Below are 16,060 nucleotides of genomic sequence, written 5' to 3' on the forward strand. Positions count from 1 at the left end.
GAGTAGAGATGGAAAACGGTGGCTTTTTCTGCAGAGCTGATCTGAATTCTCATTTATTTTTTCATTATTATTCATTGAGTGCTCTCTGTGTCTACCCCAGCGCTTAGAACAGTGCTCTGCACACAGTAAGCGCTTAACAGATACCAACCTTATGTGCAACGCCCTGTATTAAGCGCGCGGGCGAGGACGAGACGATGGAGTTTCTATACCTAATCCTTGCCAACAAGGAGCTTACGGTCTACAGGGGGAGAGAGGCAATAAAACCAATTTCAGATATGGGAACTTCTGTCTCATTACTTGCAGACTGCTGACTGTTCACCCCAAAGGGTTACAGAGAAGCAGGTCGGCCTCGCGGTTAGAGCCCTGTTCCGGGATCCCGCGTTCTAATCCCGCCTCTGCCACTTGTCTGCCGGGTGAACTTGGGCAAGTCACTTCACTTCTCTGTGCCTCGGTTCTCTCTTCTGTAAAATGGGGATTAAGACTGTGAGCCCCGTGTGGGAAATGGACTGTGTCCAACCTGACCCGTTGGTATAATAATAATCACTGATAATTATGGTATTTGTTAAGTGCTTATTATGTGCCAGGCACTGGATTAAGCGCTGGGGTGGATACGAGCAAATTGGGTTGGATACAGTCCCTGTCCCACACGGGGCTCACGCTCTTCATCCCCACTGAACAGATGGGGTAACTGAGGCACAGAGAAGTGAAGTGACTTGCCCAAGGTCACACAGAAGACAGATGGCGGAGCAGCGATTAGAACCCCTGTCTTTCTGATTTCCAGGGCCCCTGCTCCATCCATTAGGCCATGCTGCTTCACTCATTCAGTAGTATTTATTGAGTGCTTACTATGTGCGGAGCACTGTACTAAGTGCTTGGAATGTACAATTTGGCAACAGATAGAGACAATTCCTGCCCGTTGATGGGCTTACAGTCTAATAGACCCCAATGCTTAATACAGTGCCTGGCACACAGTAAACACTGAACATATACCATAAAAAAAGGCCCCTGGGGGTCAGTGATTGTGTGTCTCCCCAACACTTAGTTCAGAACTTTAATAATAATAGGAATAATAATAATAATAATAATAATGTCGGTATCGGGCAAGCACTCACTATGTGCAGAGCATTGTTCTAAGCGCTGGCGTAGATACAGGGTAAACAGGTTGTCCCATGTGAGGCTCACAGTCTTCATCCCCACTTTCCAGATGAGGTAACTGAGGCACAGAGAAGTGAAGTGACTCGCCCACAGTCACACAGCTGCCGAGTGGCAGAGCCGGGATTCAAACCCATGACCTCTGACTCCCAAGCCCGGGCTCTTTCCACTGAGCCACTTTGCGCTAAATAGGCGCTCAGTAAATACCACTGATGACAATGAGGATGATGATGATTACTGTTGACCCCTTCCAAGGCCAAGGGATAGGGAAAAGTTCACCTTCCTCATAGAACCGCTTGGTTCTGGGGCTGAATCAGCCGGAAGAAATGCTGCCCTTTGTCAACAGTGTGATCATGGGCGAGTCACTTCACTTCTCTGTGCCTCAGTTCCCTCATCTGTAAAATGGGGTTAAAAGTTGACCGTGATCCAGTAGGGATATTTTGAACGGCGATCAAATCAATCAACAGTCTTAACTGGTCTTCTCCTGTGTGCATTTCACTGTTCGAAGTGCTTGGGGGCATACGACGCGGGTCAACAGGGACCACGTCCAATTCCCAACTCTGCATTCTCTCCCAGCGCTTAGCACGGTGCTCTGCAAATAGTAAGCGCTTAATAAATACCATTTCTACTATTACACAATCTCTGCTTTTAAGGAGCTTGACGGGCGGGATAGTCACCAGGTAATTGACCGATAGAGAAAATGGAAAGACGGATGGGGTTTTGCTGCACTGACCTTTCTAAAGAGTGGAGAGAGGGGGTGAAGGGTCACAAGGTCAGCCCTTGAACCAGTCATGAGACACAAGACACACTCACAGCCACGTTCACACTCCCGACCAGAAGCCTCCTGTCCTCCTGTCGGCCGGACAGAGGCAAGACGGCGCACGGCCGTTGCCTGTTCACCGCAGAGGCAGTGACTGTTGAAAATCTACGTTTCTCCGGGCCGAGGACGAGGCCGTGAAGGTTTCCACTGCCAGCGATCGGCTCCAGGTTATTTTGAGAAAAATCAATGTTCATTTAGCCTCCCGCAAGCTCGGGCCCCGGCAACGCTTTTGGAGGTCCGAAGAAAAAACCACGGGACGTCCGGGGGCGTAGCGGGCTGCCGGACTGGACGGCCCCGTGGCCTTCCTCTCCTGCCTCTGACTCCCTTTCCTTCCCCTGCTGACAGTTGTGGCTACCTTGGGGAGCTGAGGAAACGGAATCCTCTCTGCCGAGCGCCTGCCTTGTGTCGACTCATCCCAGGGGAGGTGAAAGATGATCAAGCCAAGGGGAAAACGGGAATCCACATCATCTCCTAGAGAGGGGATGACCGAGAAAAACGGCTTTGGTTCCCAAATTAGCGTCTCATGGTGGATTTGGATGAATCTGGACTTTGGTCCATATGAACAGTAAAGAGAGCTGATAAGGACCGCCCCCTGCGTCACTTTCTCAGATTCCGAGGACTCCTGGCCCTCCCTACCAACGAGCCCCGGAATCTCTCTACTGAGGAGATCTCGCTACTGTCGAGATCCCGTCTGTTTGAGCAGCTCCCACCCCCTCTGGGGAGAGCACCACTGGTTCGGGATGGAGCAGGAAGGCCGCAGGTCCTTGCGCCAGGCCTGATTCATACAACCCCTCACCCGCTGCGGCCCGGCAAGCAAAGACTCTCCATTTAGCATGCTCTGTTTTTCTTTAATGGTGTTCGTTCAGCACTTATTATATGCCGGGCGCTGTACTAAGCACTGGGGGAGACGGACGTTAATCCGGTTCGACGCGGTCCCTGTCCCATATAGTGGTCAGGTCTTAATCCCCATTATACAATAATGTTGGTATTTGTTAAGCGCTTACTATGTGCAGAACACTGTTCTAAGCGCTGGGGGAGATACAGAGTCATCAGGTTGTCCCACGTGAGGCTCACAGTCCTCATCCCCGTTTTACAGATGAGGGAACTGAGGCACAGAGAAGTTAAGTGACGTGCCCACAGTCACACAGCTGACGAGCGGCAGAGGCGGGGATTCGAACCCATGACCTCTGACTCCCGAGCCCGTGCTCTTTCCACTGAGCCATGCTGCTTCTCAATACAAAGGAGGTAAATAAGGCTCAGAGAGTTAAATGACTTGCCCGGGGTCACACGGCAGACAAGTAACGATCCTCCGTCTCCCGGGCTCCTGTTCTTTCCATCAGGCTACACTGCTCTCCCCGTAGCGTGTCCTGGTGGATCATTTCCCTGCACACTGTTTCGCCGTACACTATTTCCCGGCCCAGTTTCCCCTCCCACTATATCTCTGTACACAGTTTCCCTGTATACTATTTCTCTGCACAATATTTCCCTGGCTACTGTTTCCCTGCACACCATTTCCCTGTATTCTGTTTCCCTACACACTTTCCAGCACACTATTTCCCTGTATATTCTTTCTCCGTACACTGTCTCTCTGCACACTCTCTCCCTGCACGGTTTCCCTCTATATTGTTTCCCCGTACACTGTCTCTCTGCGCACTCGTTCCCCGTATATCGTTTCTCTGCACACTGTTTCTCTGCACACTGTTTCCCAGAAAGACCTCCAGCTTTTACCCCTCTGGAAAATGGAGGGTTGTTTTTGTTTGTTTCTTTGTTTTTAAGGTATTTGTTGGCTTGTTAAATGGTTACTATGTGCCAGGCACTGTACTGACCGTGTGGTTAGATACATTCTGTCTGGGAGAGACTGAGAGACAGAGAGAAAGAGAGACACAGAGAGAGAGTGTGTGTGTGTTGGTGGTGTGACTCCCTCTCTCTCCCCTCCTCTCTTCAGAAAGGTAAATGCAGCAAAACCCGCAACATCTTCTTTTTGGTCTTCAAATCCGTCAGACCGATCAGTCAACCAATCAATAGCATTGATTGACCACTTACTTTGTGTTGATCAATCAGTTAATCCTCTAGACCGTGAGCTCGCTGTGGTCAGGGAATGCGTCTCTTTGCCCTCCTACTGGACTCTTCCAAGAGCTTAGTACCGTGCCCTGCACACGGTAAGCGCTCAATAAATATGACTGAATGACAGTGAATCAATCGATGGTATTTATTGAGCGGGCAGAGCACTGTACTAAGCGCTCGGGAGACAATACAACGGAATTAGCAGATGCACATACGAGTTACCATAAATCTGGCAACCACAATTTCTGCCCACGAGGAGTTTATAGTCCAGAGGGAGGACAGCCATTAAAATAAATTATAGATAGGGAAGGATATCCTCTCTCTTCATCGCCCTAATGCAATTCTACCTCTTCCAGGAAGCCTTCCCAAATGAATCTTCTTCTTCCAAGGTCACCAACTCCCTCCAACGTAAGTGCTCGTAAGACCGCGTAGATATAGATTTGTATGGAATTTATTTTAATGTCTGTCGCCGCCTCTAGTCTGCAAGTTCCTTGCGGTAATGGATTGTGTCTCCCATCTCTATTACACTGTACTCTTCCAAATGCTTAGTACAATGCTCTGCACACCGTAAGTGCTCGATAAATAGCAGTAATTGATTGATTACGCGACGTACGTAATTACATCGTTCCGCACCTTCACAGCACTGTCAAGGTCACATCTCCTCCAAAGCGCCTTCCCGGCTTAAGGCCTCTTTTGCCCAGCTCCCTCTCCCTTCTGCATTTTCTACGCACTTGGATCTGTGACCTTTGGCCATTTGATATTCGCCCCACCCTGGACCCCGCAGCCGGGCTGCACTTATCTTTAAATAATACATTATAAGTTATTTATTTATATTAATGTCTATCTCCCCCTCCAGACTGTAAGCTCGTTGTGGTCCAGGGAATGTGTCTGTTTAGAGAGGCAGCGTGGCTTAGTAGAAAGAGCCCGGCCTTGGGAGTCAGAGGATGTGGGTTCTAATCCCGGCTCCCGCCACCTGTCTGCTGTGTTACCTTGGGCAAGCCACTTCACTGCTCTGTGCCTCAGTGACCGCATCTGCAAAATGGGGAGTAAGACCGCGAGCCCCACGTGGGACAACCTGATTACCTTGTTTCTACCCTAGCGCTTAGAACGGTGCCTGGCACGTAGTAAGTGCTTAACAAATACCATCATGATTATTGTTAAACTGTACTCTCCCGAGTGCTTAGTACAGTGTTTTCCCCATAGACAACGACTCTCCGGGCCTTCAAAGCCCAATTGATGGCCCATCTCCTCCAAGAAGCCTTCCCTGACTAAGCCCTCTTTTCCTTCCACTCCCTTCTGCGTCTCCCTGACTCGCTCCCTTCATTCATCTCCCCCTCCCAGCCCCACTGCATTTGCGTACATATCTGTCATTTAATCCTTTATATAATGCATTAAATATCTATCTCCCCCTCTAGACTGCAAGCTCGTGGTGGGCAGGGAATGTGTTGATTGTCTCGTACTCTCCCAAGTCACCCTATTTATTTTATTTAATGAGATGTACATCACCCTGATTCTATTTATTTGCCATTGTTTTTATGAGGTGTTCTTCCCCTCGACTCTATTTATTGCCATTGTTCTCGTCTGCCCGTCTCCCCCGATTAGACCGTGAGCCCGTCAGAGGGCGGGGACTGTCTCTATCTGTTGCCGATTGGTCCATTCCAAGCGCTTAGTACAGTGCTCTGCACATAGTAAGCGCTCAATAAATACTATTGAATGAATGAATGAAGTGCTTAGTACAGTCTTGTGCACACAGTAAGCGCTCAATAAGCACGATTGAGTGAATGACCGAATCAACGGTCTATAAATACCATTGATTGATGCTTTTATCCAAATGGCAGTTTGGGAGGAATAGTGACCCTTTCGATCCGCCGGGGGTCTAGGCACTTACAAAGTAGCTGAACGTCAAATGGTCCCGTTATTGGGCAGGGATTGTCTTTATCTGTTGCGAATTGTACACTCCGAGCGCTTAGTACAGTGCTCTGCACATAGTAAGCGCTCAATAAATACGATTGAATGAGTGATGGTTGGAAAGAGTTAGTTGTCCTCCTCCTCTTCCCAAAGAGTCTACCTGGCCACAGAGAGAAATTTTCTTCAAGGTTGGGCCCGATAATAATAATAACTGTGGGATTGTTAAGCACCTACTGTTGTTAAGTGAGAAGCAGCATGGCCTAGTGGATGGAGCCCAGGCCTGGGAGTCGGAAGGTCATGGGTTCTAATCCCGGGTGGTCTGCTGTGTGACCGTGGGCAAGTGACTTCACTTCTCTGGGCCTCAGTTTCCTCCATCCGTAAAATGAGGATTGAGATTGTGAGCCCCATGCGGGACAGGGTCCTTGTCCAGGCCGATTTGCTTGTATCCACCCCAGGCACGGTACTAAGCGCTTAACAAATATTACAATTATTAAGCAGCGTGGCTCAGTGGAAAGAGCCCGGGCTTGGGAGTCAGAGGGCATAGGTTCGTATCCCGGCTATGCCACCTGTCAGCTGTGTGACTGTGGGCAAGTCACTTCACTTCTCTGGGCCTCAGTTACCTCATCTGTAAAATGGGGATGAAGACTGTGAGCCTCACGTGGGTCTACTTGATTACCCTGTGTCTACCCCAGCGCTTAGAACAGTGCTCTGCACATAGTAAGCGCTTAACAAATACCAACATTATTATTATTATTATTATGTCCATTTGCTTGTACCCACCCCAGTGCTTAATACAGTGCCTGCCACATACTAAGCGCTTCACAGATACCATCGTTAATATCATTACTAGGTACTAAGCATTCTGCTAAGCGGCAGGGTAGAGACAATACAATCTGATCAGCTATAATCTCTGCCCCCTCTGCAGGTGGGAGCACAAACACCGAATCCCCATTTTACAGATGAGGCAGCTGAGGCCCAGAGAAGTAGAGTGACTTACCCAAGGTCATACAGCAGGCAAGTGGGGGACCTGGGACTAGAACCCAGGTCCCTCTGAGTCCCAGGCCTGGGCATTTTTTTTCCACTAGCCAGAAGTTGGTTGGAACCAGCCGAGGGGAAAGGGAATCGCAACTCGACGTCGCCCATCCGGGCTGTCTGTGCAGGCCACGGAAACTGGGGTCCCGTAACTGCTTCGTCCGTGGGGGGCACAGCCAGGGCCCCGAACCTGGGGCACGGCCAGGGTCCGGCCCACGAGCCAGAACCAGGATGCCAGGCGCCGGTCCCCTCTCCTCTCCGACTCATTTTCGAGGTCTCACGTGTGTTTCCCCAGAGCCACGGCTGAAAGACGAGGCGGGCTTTTGGGGGGCTCTCCGAGGGCGCGGGATCAGGGCTGGATGGGAGAGACCTCTTCCCCAAGACGCCCCTGCAAAGGGGCAGGGTCTCTTTCCCGCCTGGTCAGATGGGATTTTCATCCTGGGTGAGAGTGAGAGCTGTGTGAGTCCTGGATGGGTGTACGGCCCAAGAGAGGGCATGTTTTAGGTCAGAGTGTGTATGTCTGGCGGGGCGGGTGTGTGTGTGTGTGTGTGTGTGTGTGTGAACAGGGGGTTAGTGACTGGGTATGTCCCAGAGAGAAGGAAAAGGAGAAGGGGAAGGAGAAGGAGAAGGAGGAGGAGGAGGAGGAGGAGAGGAGGAGGAGGAGGAGGAGAAGGAGGAGGAGAAGAAATAAAAGAGGGAGGAGTAGAAGAAGGAGGAAGAGGAGGAGGAGAAATAAAAGAGGGAGGAGTAGAAGACGTAGAAGAAGAAGGAGGAGGAGGAGGAGGAGATGCAGAAGAAGAAGAATGGAGAAGAAGGAGGAGGAGGAGGAGAAGTAGAAGAAGAAGGACGAGGAGGAAGAGAAGTAGAATAAGGAGGAGAAGGAGAAGAGGAAGAAGAAGAAGAAAAGGAGGAGGAGGAGGAGAAGAAGTAGAAGAAGGAGGAGGAGGTGAAGGAGATGCACATGAAGGAGGAAAAGGAGATGCAGAAGAAGGAGAAAGAGAAGGAGGAGGAGGAAGAGGAGGAGGAGGAGGAGGAGGAGGAGAAAGAGAAGAAGGAAGAGGAGGAGGAGAAGGAGATGCAGAGAAGGAGAAAAAGGAGGAGAAGAAGTAGAAGAAGAAGGAGAGGGAGGAGAAGTAGAAGAAGAAGGAGGAGGAGGAGGAGAAGAGGAGGAAGAAGAAGAGAAGGAGGAGAAGGAGGAGGAGGAGGAAAGAAGAAGTAGAAGAAGGAGGAGGAGAAGTAGAAGAAGAAAGAGGAGGAGGAAAGGAGGAGGAGAAGAATGAGGAGGAGGAGGAGGAAAGAAGAAGTAGAAGAAGGAGGAGGAGAAGTAGAAGAAGGAGGAGAAGGAGGAGGAGAAGAACGAGGAGGAACGAAGTAGAAGAAGGAGGAGGAGAAGTAGAAGAAGAAGGAGAAGGAGGAGGAGAAGGAGGAGGAAAGAACGAGGAGGAGAAGGGAGGAGAAGGAGGAGGAGAAGGAGGAGGAAAGAACGAGGAGGAGAAGGGAGGAGAAGGAGGAGGAGAAAGAGGAGAAGGAGGAGGAGGAGTAGTAGGAGTAGGAGGAGGAGGAGGAGTAGGAGGAGGAGGAGGAGGAGGAGGTGAAAGAGATGCACATGGAGGAAGAAGAGGAGAAGGAGATGCAGAGAAGGAGAAACAGAAGGAGGAGGAGAAGAAGTAGAAGAAGAAGGAGGAGGAGGAGGAGAAGTAGAAGAAGGAGGAGGAGGAGGAGGAGAAGAGGAAGAAGAAGAAGAGAAGGAGGAGAAGGAGGAGGAGGAGAAAAGAAGAAGTAGAAGAAGGAGGAGGAGAAGTAGAAGAAGAAGGAGGAGGAGGAGGAGGAGGAGGAGGAGGAAAGAAGAAGTAGAAGAAGGAGGAGGAGAAGTAGACGAAGGAGGAGGAGAAGGAGGAGGAAAGAACGAGGAGGAGGAGGAGAGGGGGGAGGAGGAGGAGGAGGAGGAGAAGTAGAAGAAGGAGGAGGAGGAGAAGGAGGAGGAAAGAACGAGGAGGAGGAGGAGAAGGGGGGAGGAGAAGGGGGGAGGAGGAGGAGGAGAAAGAGAAGAAGGAGGAGGATGAGGAGGAGGAGGAGGTGAAAGAGATGCACATGGAGGAGGAGGAGAAGGAGATGCAGAAAAGGAGAAAAAGGAGGAGAAGAAGAAGTAGAAGAAGAAGGAGGAGGAGGAGGAGAAGTAGAAGAAGGAGGAGGAGGAGGAGGAGGAGGAGGAGGAGGAGGAGAAGAGGAAGAAGAAGAAGAAGGAGAGAAGGAGGAGAAGGAGGAGGAGGAGGAGGAGGAGGAAAGAAGTAGAAGAAGGAGGAGGAGAAGTAGAAGAAGGAGGAGGAGGAGAAGGAGAAGAAGGAGGAGAAGGAGGAGAAGGAGGAGGAAAGAACGAGGAGGAGGAGGAGAAGGGGGAGGAGGAGGAGAAAGAGAAAAAGGAGGAGGAGGAGGAGAAGAAGTAGCAGAATTTATTAAGTGCTTATTTGGCGCAGAGCACTGCATAAAATGCTGGGAAAAAATTACGGAGAAAAATTGGACAAGATCTCCGGCCCTTCGGGTGAGTTTATGCGTGAGTGTGTGCGTGTTTGGGTCCCTGTCGTCCCCCCACCTCCCCCCACCCCGCAGGTGAGCGTGTCCGGGCCGGGCGGGGGGGGGGGGGGGGGGAGGAGGCGGAGCTGCCCCGGGGGGCGGAGTTGGGAGGCCGGGGGCCCACCCTTCCCCAACCTTCCCCAACCCCATCCTCCTCCTCCTCCTCCTCCTCCTCCTCCCCTCCGGACACACGGGGACATTGCCAGCGAGAGAAGGAGCCGGAGCCAGACAGAGACAGAGAGGGAGAGATCGGGGCGTCCTGGGCAGTCCGGCCCCGCGGCCCGACCGGTAAGTGGCCTCCTCCTCCTCCTCCTGCGGGATCGGGCGGGCTCTGCCTCCACCTCCCCCCTCCTGCCCCCCGACCCCAGCCCTCCCCTCCCCTTCCCTCCCTGGGGGACAGGGGGCTCACACCTAGGCAAGGTCAAATCCCTGACCTCCATCACTCCTGCCTCCCACCCATTGCCCGGCGACACCCAGAAAGAGGTAAGGACCCCCCACCCCCCAGAGATCCCCTCCCGGCATGAGGCCGGAAAAGCCGGGTGTCCAGGACCACCCTCCCCCCCAGAGATCACCCTGGCATGAGGCCGGAAAGCCGGGTGCCCCGGACCGTCCACCCCCCCCCCAGAGACCCCCCTGGCATGAGGCCGGAAAGCCGGGTGCCCAGGACCCCCCACCCCCCAGAGATCCCCTCCCGGCATGAGGCCGGAAAGCCGGGTGTCCAGGACCACCCTCCCCCCCCAGAGATCACCCTGGCATGAGGCCGGAAAGCCGGGTGCCCAGACCACCCACCCTCCCAGAGACCCCCCTGGCATGAGGCCGGAAAGCCGGGTGCCCCGGACCGTCCACCCCCCCCAGATCCCCGCCTGGAATGAGGCCGGAAAGCCGGGCGCCCAGGACCACCCACCCTCCAGAGACCCCCCTGGCATGAGGCCGGAAAGCCGGGTGCCCCGGACCGTCCACCCCCCCGTAGATCCCCTCCTGGCACGAGGCCGGAAAGCCGGGTGCCCAGGACCCCCCGCCCCCCCGGAGACCCCCCACCCCCACTCCCGGCTAGATTGCGACCCCCGTGTGGGCAGGGATCGTCTCCCTCGATGGCTGAGTTGTACTTTCCAAACACTTAGCGCAGTGCTCTGCGCCCAGTAAGCGCTCGATAAATACGATCGAATGAATGAGGCCGGAGAGTCAGGAGGGTTTGGGAATCCACCCCCCCCCCCCGGGTGCCCAGGACCCCCACTCCCCATAGACCCCCCACCCGCCCGCCGGCTAGTCCGTAATCCCTGGGTGGGCAGACGCTGTCAATCTTTACTGCTGAATTCTAATAATAATGATGGTATTTGTTGAGCGCTTACTATGTGCCAAGCACTGTTCTAAGTGCCGGGTTAGATACGGGGTCATCCGGTTGTCCCTCGTGGGGCTCGCGGTCTTCATTCCCATTTGAGAGATGAGGGAACCGAGGCACGGAGAAGTGAAGCGGCTTGCCCGAGGTCGCACAGCAGACGAGGGACAGAGGTGGGATTAGAACTCACGTCCTCTGACTCCCAAGCCCGGGCTCTTGCCACTGAGCCACGCTGCTTCAAGCGCTTAGTACGGTGCTCTGCACACAGTAAGCGCTCAATAGGTACGATGGACTGAATGAATGAATGAGGCCCGAAAGCCAGGAGGGGTTGGGATTCCCGCCAGGTCTCCGGGACCACCCACTCCCCGGAGACCCCCTGGCATGAGGCTGGAAAGCCAGGAGGGGTTGGGATCCCCCCCCGGGTGCCCAGGACCGCTCCCCGGAGACCCCCTGGCGGTGAGGCCGGGAAGCCGGACGGTTTGAAGGGGAGGGTGGTAGAATCGGTATGGGCGGCGATGCCCCGGAGACCAGTCTGGTGGGGCGGAGAAAGATCTCTCGTCGAGAAGGTGGACGTTATCCACCCCAGGAAATAAAGTTTGCCATCCGTGCCACCCGGTGGGGGATCTGGGGGGCTCCCTCCGCCTGGGGAGCTTGAATCCCTGCCCCCTAAGTCCCCGACGGACCACAGGCCGCTATCCAGGGCCCCTTCGGAGGGTTCGGGGATTCTCATCCATCGATAACGATTAAAACGATCGAATGAGTCGGGAGGTACCGTTAAGCGCTTACTAGGTGCCGGGCGCTGGACTAGCGCCGGGATGGGTACGAGGCAGATGGGTTGGCCACGGTCCCCGTCCCACGTGGACTCACGTGAGTGCTTGCTCTAGGAAGAGCACTGTACTAAGCGCTTGGGAGAGGACAATCCATGAGAATTAGCTATGTTCCCCGCCCCAGAGGAGCTTAGTGTTTAGAGGGGGAGACGGGCATTAAAGTGATAGATCGACTGATGGCAGAGCCCGGGCCTGGGAGTTAGAAGGTCCTGGGTTCTAATCCCGGCTCCGCCGCTTGTCTGCTGTGTGACCCGGGGCAAATCACCTCCCTTTTCTGGGCCTCGGTTCCCTCATCTGTCAAATGGGGATTGAGACGGGGAGCCCCAAGTGGACAGGGACCGTGTCCAACCCTTATTGGCTTGTACCCACCACCCCGGCGCTTAGTACAGGGCCTGACACATAGTAAGCGCTTAACAAATACCATAATTATTGTTATTATCCCGATCCGGGCCTGGATTTACTCCACATCCCCAGGCTCCTTCTCTCCCGTCACATCCCGGGACCCCTCGGTAACCCCCGAATCTGCCCACGGCCGGAGCCCGACGGGTGAGCCTCTTGGAATGACCCTCCCCATCCCACTCGGAAAGAGGAAGTCCCGTGGGCCCCTCCCGGCTGACCAAAGAACGATGGCTCGGCTTGGCCGCAGATCAATCGTCACTGCCTGAGGCTTGACTTGGAGATAAAAAAAAATCTCATTATCGGGCAAAGTGACAATAGAGAGATGGTATGGGAAATTTTTCTCTCTCCCTCCCTCCTCCATCTTCGTTAAAGCCTCCCGGCCTCGGGGTTCAGGGTTGGGGGCGGTTGGAGTGGAGTGGAGCCCCTGGATGAGAATTGGCTAGAGGGTCGAGCTTCCAGATGGGGTGGGTGGCTCCTGGAGGCGGCGGGGGGGGACGGAGAAAGGGGGCGACGCTCGCTTTCTCTTCACTTCTGGCTCCGGCCTCCCGGTAATAATAATAGTCGGGGTATCTGTTAAGCGCTTACCACGTGCCAGGCACCGTACGAAGCTCTGGGGCGGATACGAGCTAATCGGGTCGGACCCAGTCCCTGGCCCGCGTGGGGCTCACTCTCTCAATCCGACGAGGTCACTGTGGCCCGGAGGAGGGACTTGCCCAGGATCACCCGGCAGACAGTGGCGGAGCCGGGATTAGAACCCGTGACTTTCTGACTCCCGGGCCCGGGCTCTGTCCGCCATGCCACGCTGTTTCTAAACTCAACTCAGTGCCCTGCCCGGGACGGTGCCGGCCCAGGGCGGGGGGCTCGGGACGAAGGGGGGAGGGGCCGGTGGATTTCGGGGGGAGGGCCTTTCGGGGGCTGTCGGGTTACGTTTATAGACCGTCAGCTCCTTGTGGGCAGGAGTCGGGGTCCACCACTCTACTGTATTGTCCTTTCGCTAGCGTCTACTAGAGTGCTCGCGGAAAGCACTCAAATGCCACTGACTGATTCGCTGTGGGCAGGGATTGTCTCTCTTCACTGCTTTATTGTTCTTTCCAAGCGCTTAGTACAGTGCCCTGCACACAGTAAAAGCTCATTCAACACGACTGCATGAGCGATTGATTGGCCGGCAGTCCATCCGGCGGTTCACGGTCGATGTCCGGGGAGGGGCCGTCGCCCAGCTCCGCTTAGCAACGTGGGTAATAACTATGTTATCGACTAAGCGCGTACTACGTGCCGAGCGCTGAGGTAGATACGAGATCACCCGATTGAACGCGGTTTCTTTCCACGTACCCTTTCCCCCGGGGGAAAGACGTCGTGTCTTCTAACTCTACTGTATCCTCCCAAGCATTCTGAGAATAATCACGATGATGGTACTCGTTAAGCACTCGCCCTGTGCCAAACGCTGTTCTGAGCGCCGGGGTGGGTCCAAGTCAATCCGGTTGGACGCGGTCCCCGTCCCACATGGGGCGCCCACTCTTATCCCCATTTTCCAGACGAGGGAACTGAGGCCCAGAGAAGTGAAGAGTCCGGTCACTCAGCGGAGCCGGGATTAGAACCCAGGTCCTTCCGACCCCCAGGCCCGGGCTCTAGCCACTAGGCCATGCTGCCTCTCTAGGTAGTAGGAGCAGTAGTGATGATGATGATGATGATGACGACGACTACGTGCCAAGCACTCTTCTAAGCGCCGGGGGGGATACAAGGCGATTAGGTTGCCCCAGGTGGGGCTCACAGTCTTCACCCCCATTTTCCAGATGAGGTGACAGGCACAGAGCCGTGAAGTGGCTTGCCCAAAGTCACACGGCTGATAAGTGGCGGGGCCGGGATTAGAACCCACAACCTCTGACCCCCAAGTCCGGGGTCTTGCCACCAGTCTCTTTTCACCTCCTTCAGGAGGCCCTCCCAGACTGAGCCCCCCCTTTCCCTCTGCTCCCCCTGCGTCCCCACCACCCTCTGCTCTTCCCCCTTCCCCTCCCCTCAGCACTGGGCTCATTTGTATATGTTATTTATTATCCTATTTATTTTGTTAATGAGGCGTACAGCTCCTTGATTCTATTCATCGTGATGACGCTGTCTTGTTTCTGTTTCGCTTTGCCGTCTCCCCCGTTTAGACCGTGAGCCCGTCGCTGGGCAGGGACGGTCTCTATCTGGTGCCCAGTTGTACTTTCCAAGCGCTTAGTTCAGTGCTCTGCACATGGTAAGTGCTCCATAAATACGACCGAATGAACATTCTCAGCCCCCGAGAAGGTTACACGCCGACAGGGGAGAGAGACATGAAGTAGTCACGGAGTAATCAAAATAAATAATGGACTGTAGAGTTGATTAAACATACGAAGTGCTGAGAATGGGTATAAATAGTAATAATAATGTTGGGATTTGTTAAGCGCTTACTGTGTGCCGAGCACCGTTCTAAGCGCTGGGGTAGACACAGGGGAATCGGGTTGTCCCACGTGGGGCTCCCAGTCTTAATCCCCATTTTACAGATGAGGTGACTGAGGCACCGAGAAGTGAGGTGACTCGCCAAGTCGCACAGCTGACAAGTGGCCGAGCCGGGATTCGAACCCACGACCTCGGATTCCAAAGCCCCGTGCTCCTTCCACGAGCCGCGTAGATAAATATCTAAGTAACCGGCGAGCTCTGGTCCCCAGCTCTGCCACTGTTCTGCCGTGTGACCGTGGGCCACCTCTTACCCTCTCTGGGCCTTCTGTAAAACGAGACTATTGCCTTCCTCTTCCTACCTCGCGGGCCGATGGCGGTACGGAATGACTTTAGAAAAATAAATAGCCATAAAAATTCAGGTTATCACTACTTCTAGTAATAACTGTGGTATTTGGTAAGCATTTACAGTGAGTCCAACGCTGTATTAAGCGCTGGGGTAGATAAGAGTACGGTCAGATCAGACACCGTCCCTGCTCCCCGTGGGCATCACAGCCTGAGCGGGAGGAGGAGGAGGGGTTTAATCTCCACTGGCCAGATGAGGAGGCTGAGGCCCTGAGGGGGTAGGTGACTCGCCCAAGGTCACGCGGATTAGAACCCGGGTCTCTGTGACCCCCCCCCCCCCCAGTCAGTCCCGTGCTCTTGCCCTCTGCAGGCCGCCTACTTGGAAGCCCGGGTGGAGAGGAAAGTCAAACACAGAGAGCCATCTCACTCCCTCGGCCATACGCCCGTTCTCTCTCACCCTCACTAGTATTCATCCATTCGACCGTATTTATTGAGCGCTACTGTGTGGCAGAGCACTGTGCTGAGCGCTTGGAACGTACAATTCGGCAACAGATAGAGAATCCCTGCCCAACGACGGGCTCACGGTCTAACTTCTCGGGAAACTCAGCAAGGCCCCGGGGAAGCGGCGAGGCCTAGGGGATAGAACACGGGCCTGAGAGTCAGAGGGACCCGGGTTCTAATGCCGCCACTCGTCTGCAGTGGGACTTGGGGCAAGTCGCTTCGCCTCGCTGGGCCTCAGTTACCTCATCTGTAAACTGAAGGGGAAGACTGTGAGCCCCACACAGGGCAGGGACCGTATCCAACCTGACTACCTCGTCCCTGCCCCGGCGCTTCGCACAGTGCCTGGCCCATTGGAAGCGCTAAACAAATACCATTTAAGTGCTCTCCCAAGCGCTTCATACGGTTAACACGGTGCTTAACGCAGTTGGAGCTCAGCGAATGCTGTCGATCGACCGATGTAACGGACGGTCTACGGAGAGGATAGGTTTGGGTACCTCCTTTCGGCCAGGCATGTCTTCCTCCTGCGGATTTCAGAGGGGTTCAGTACATCCTGCGTCGACACGGCGTGGGGAGCAGGCAGAGGCGCTGAACGAGGTGGGGCCGGGGAGGGCGTTTCGTCTGACCGTGGGCTGGGGCGGTCGGGGGAGGCAGCGAGCGGTTCTGGACTTCAGCTTCCGCTTCCAGGATTTGGGT

Source organism: Ornithorhynchus anatinus, chromosome 18, assembly GCF_004115215.2.
Source record: "Ornithorhynchus anatinus isolate Pmale09 chromosome 18, mOrnAna1.pri.v4, whole genome shotgun sequence".
Classification (NCBI taxonomy): domain Eukaryota; kingdom Metazoa; phylum Chordata; class Mammalia; order Monotremata; family Ornithorhynchidae; genus Ornithorhynchus; species Ornithorhynchus anatinus.